The following is a 5,088-nucleotide window of genomic DNA, read 5'->3' as shown; positions in this document are numbered from 1 at the left end:
CTGCTACACAGAAGTACATATAAAAAATACATTGATCATCAACGATCTTTTTGTATAGAATCTAAATCGTCAATAGGAATCTACCACCGATTTAAGAACCGGCGAAGACTCCTATTGCAGCCATAGATCCTACACATAGAGTTCAATGAAGACCAAATGCTTGGGATGGTTTGAGAAGTAACATACTTAAGGTGGTCAAATTCTTGTCAGGGGAGCGAGGTGGGACTAAAAATAGCGCCTGCCACAACCTATTTAGTACCGGTTCGTGCCACGAACCGGTACTAAAGGTGCTGGCCGGGCACCAGCATCTTTAGTACCGGTTCGTGGCACGAACCGGTACTAAAGATTCCCGAAGAACCGGTACTAAAGGTCACCTCCCGCCAAGTCATTTGAACCGGCACTAATGGGAGCATTAGTGTCGGCTCATATGCCAACCGGTACTAATGTTTCACATATTAGGTCCGTTTTCTACTAGTGAATAATTAAGTTCCACTTTCTAATTATGGACTATCAAGTGTAAAATTAAGGTTGGTGTTGCAGTTAGGGAGAGGAGGTTGTTGCCGAGGGTTGAGGGACCATGACAACAAGAATTGGTGGATGGAAAAGTCCATCCCATTTCACTTCCTCGAGATATAAAAAACATTTTGTTCCATTCTCACGCTTCAACATTTATTTGCAAATCAACTCCACCATTTTCACATTTTTTATGGTTCTAATATTATTGTGAAAATAAATACTACTCAAAGAGTTCATTTTACAAATATGAAGGAACAAGAGACAACACAATTCACTTACAAAACACAACTGGTACCAAATCTCCAAATGATATAGCTAACACAACTTCTTCATCAATCTTAACATATGTGGCATAATTTACATTGTATTCACAAAATATAAAGTACAAACTATACTTTAGATACACATGCGAACTATACGTATTTAAAGTAGACACATGATATGTTGCATATGAGGCTCATTCTATGCAGTGGGGTAAGAAGGCTCCATCGCAAGGCCACACATGCCTTTCTTGTCGGGAATGTCCTTCTCCATTCTTAAATAACCGTTCTCGCCCCATGTTGTTCCCCATGAATTCTTCAACAACCAATACTTTGTGCCATCGCTGGTCTTGCCATAACCAATAGCCGCAATACCATGGTCCAGGTCTGTGCCACAGGAGCCTGTCATCACTCCACGTTTGTAAAATTGGAAGGTCATATCTCCTCCATCTACAGCCACTGAGACGGGTTGGCTTGCGACAGCTTGCATGAGAGCTCCCTCGTTGTTGGCTGGAACATCCTCATAGCTTTTGATGGTTGCGGCACCATTCGTTCCACTTTTGCACTTGTCATCTGCCGCGGTATATGGGTAGTTGGACTCGGTTGTGAGACCGCCATTCTTGATTATGAAATTGAAGGCATCATCCATAAGCCCACCTTCGCAACCTTGGTCTTCACCGTGGACATCACAATCCACAAGTTCTTGCTCAGACAACGAGATAAGCTTGCCGGTTTTGAGCTTAACGACGCCCTCTGTAGCAGCGACAGCAGAAAAAGCCCAACAACAACCTACAAATGTTTACGTTTGTGTAGATACTATAAGAGGACATTCTCATTAAAAATTCAAACATATATGCAATATATTATTATCCTAAAAATACTTACCACATTGGCCCTGATCCTTGATGGAGGTGACTGCTCCTTTCGTTCTCTAGTCTACGGTTGCTGGAAGTGCATCGAAACTTACATTCTCATACCTGAATCCGGTAGGCATCCTCCCCATGCTCGGTTTGTACCCCTTGTTAGCTTTTGTCGCCTTGAACTCCTCGTTGGTTATGTCGGCGAACTGATTGATGCCCAAATAGAACTTGTGGTTCCTGGCATTAAACGACTCGATGGACCCGACATTGGCCTTGAACACCCCGAATCGTTGCGCCTTCTCAGCATCATCCTTGTACACACGGTCGTACTGCACCATCCAGCTCTCGTGCCTTGCCACCATCGACAAGTCGTCGCTGAGCTCACGAGCTGCTAGGACCGAACTGCAAAAGCAGACGCATCCAAGGATGCCAAGGATCAAAGCTTTTGGGATGGCCATGTTATGTTTGATGAATTGCTTGCTACTACTAGTGTGCAGTCTGTGCTATGGTTTGGTTTTGTGAATGGTACTTGGTGTCTTATATAGTTGCATGGATGTATGTATTTGAATGTGGGGGATTGAGATGGTCTCCAAGGTAGCGGCGAAGTACATTTGGTAGGCGGATAGTATAAAATAAATACATGTGCATATGGCGTACGCTTTCCTTAGCATACGAGAATAATAGACATGTTGTGCTGGAACTTTGGATGTTAGTACAAGAAAAATCAAGTAACCATGATTACGACATATTTTGATACGTCGTACGGACTTAGGTCAATGTGATTGCATGGTGATGCTGACAGGCTTTTCTATCGATCCTATTCCTATGGAGCTCAATATACGTGTTGGCATGAGTACCCAGGAACCAAAAAATGCATATAAAAAGATTAAACCCAAAATTTTAAGCGTAACACTAAGTCTTGGCTTCTATTGATTTACAGAATTGTGAGTGTGTACAAAAAACATCGATAAGATTTCTTGTAGCCAACCAATGAAAACTGATTAGATGTGACCGCTTGCAAAGACGAGTGTGCCACGGGAACAACAAGTTGATTAAGACAACTTAACCTGTCAGATCATCAATTGTTAAGAGAACTATGATTAGTTAATTAACTGATGATAAGTAAATTAATCTTGAGTTCAAACAAGCATTGGTACCCCTGGTACGTCAAGTCCAGGAATAAATATTAATACCGCCGGATATACTTCCCAGCCACGTAGATGGTTTTTTACTCTCACAACTTCGTAGATCATATCTCACTACCCGTCACATATTTTTGGTGGCCATGGTTTGCGGGAGGTCCCCTGCTTAATGTGGGTTGCAGGTGGCTGGGTAGTCCAGCGTTGCAACTCAGGGGTGAGTGATGGTATGTAACACTGCACATACCACACACACACATTGTGCAAAGCGCCAAGTGTTACACGCAATCAACGTGTCCAACACTTATCCCCTCATCCCTTCAGACTTGTAGGCCTAGGAACATTTGGTACGCAAGAAACGAATAAAGGACGCACACGGACAGGTGGGACAGGGCAAGAGAAACAGCAACGGGCAGCCTAAGAGCCAAAGTGAACGCATAGACACACACATATGCAGATGAGACCGGCGTTGGAGAAACGAGCGATGGCCAACTGCCAAGAAGGGACAATCGCACAAAACAATCCGGGGAGCTCACAATGCCCCATTTCTAGCAAACATAATAATTGAAGATATAATTACAAAAGCAAAAAAATAAAATTGGTTTGTTAAATAATGAAATACAACATTTGCATCAAAGATTGAATTGGTTTATAGTTTGAAACTAGGTTTTAAGATATATCCTTTAAACCATAAGCAATGTGTGACGTCAATAATGGGGAGGAAGCATGAAGATATATTCTGCGTTTTTTTCGACAACGTATGCAAAAGATATGGCCGTTTTACTTTTTCATAATACTTTTTTGCAAAACATGTCCAAATTTAAGTTTTTTAATTTTCCTAACTAGTAGATGTAGTAGCATAACTACATCTTAAAGGATTTTAATTTTTGAAGTTTTTATCATTTTCTTTTGTTTTTTACAAAACTGAAAAGGCGATACACTGGGGGGGTAGAGTTTCAACCTTTTGAGACACGAACCGGGTGCGCCCTTTAGTCCCGGTTCGTGTCTCAAACCGGGACTAAACATGGTGCACCCTTTAGTCCCGGTTTGAGAATGGCTTCCCGATGCCTTAGCCGCTTGAACCGGGACTAATGCTCACATTAGTCCCGGTTTGTGATGCAACCGGGACTAATGTGTACATTGAGCTGTGACCAAAGCTCTGTTTTCTACTAGTGCAACACTCATCAAAGTACTGACAAAACTGAAGAAAATGAAACCTACACTGAAAGTAACTGAAAAAGTAAAGCTCACTGACCATCTCATCACTCTCTACATTTCATCTTCTTCTTCAGCACTATACTATCGTGGTTAATTGATCGAACCCGTTCCTGCCATTTTGCAGGTGAGGTGAGCCCTTTGATTGAAGTTGCTTTCTGTACATGATTAGCTTGGGACCAAATCATTTTTTCCTTATTATGTGGAGAAATTGTTCTATAGATTAGGAAGTGCAAAACGAAACAATAGTCACATCCATATATGTAGACCATCTCTTCCATATGAGAAGGAGTTGTTAGCTTGCCTGCAGAAAGCTAGCTTATTGTTTCTCCATTTATGTGCTCTACCATATTGAGGTATGGACCCCCACGATGCTAATTTTAATATTTTAATTACTAATAATCACTAGTGCAGAACCTTCCTTTAGTGCCGGTTCGTAACGGGCTTTAGTGCCGGTTCGCCAACCGGCACTAAAGAGTGGGGACTAAAGGTCCCCTCCCTTTAGTACCGGTTCGTCATGAACCGGCGCTAAAGTGCCACCACGTGGCACGAGCCAGGCCCGTTTGCGTGGCGCTAAATGTTTGGGTGTTTTTTTTATTTTTTCGTTAATTTTGTGTTTTCAATTTAATTTAGTGATTGTAGTACATTATAGTGAGTTGTTAAATCATTAGGTGAAAGTACCGCGGATTAGTTTCGACTGGATGCATTATTGGATATCTCTATAACTAGCTAGCTAGAGTATATATATGCCATATCTATATTATACTTGATCAAGTATAATATATACGGATATGGCATATACTTGATCACTTAGGTAGGATTCATCCAGCTGAAACTAATCTGCGGTTTCTTTCATTAAATGATATAATAATTAACTAGCTATCTAATCACCACCAGCACTACTAGCTTAAAGAAGAAACATTCACTTGTACCAGAAGCAAAAATATTATCGATCGAGTTCAACATGATTGTCATGATATTATAAGCGTTCATATATAACACCACAAAAGCAAATCACTTAAGTTCAGAACGAAGAACACGGACATGAAAGGACAAGTACTAATTAAGAGCAGCATGAAGAACTAGCTAAATCACTCC

At 41.3% G+C, this 5,088-nt stretch overlaps 1 pseudogene; it reads right to left on the bottom strand.

The window, feature by feature from the left end:
• Positions 1-978: 978 nt before the first annotated feature.
• On the bottom strand, positions 979-2,126 carry LOC119322581 (annotated as a pseudogene).
• Between the last annotated feature and the right edge of the window lie 2,962 nt (positions 2,127-5,088).

This window comes from Triticum dicoccoides, chromosome 6B (genome assembly GCF_002162155.2).
Source record: "Triticum dicoccoides isolate Atlit2015 ecotype Zavitan chromosome 6B, WEW_v2.0, whole genome shotgun sequence".
NCBI classification, from domain to species: Eukaryota; Viridiplantae; Streptophyta; class Magnoliopsida; order Poales; family Poaceae; genus Triticum; species Triticum dicoccoides.
This window is presented reverse-complemented; position numbering and strand designations above follow the sequence as displayed.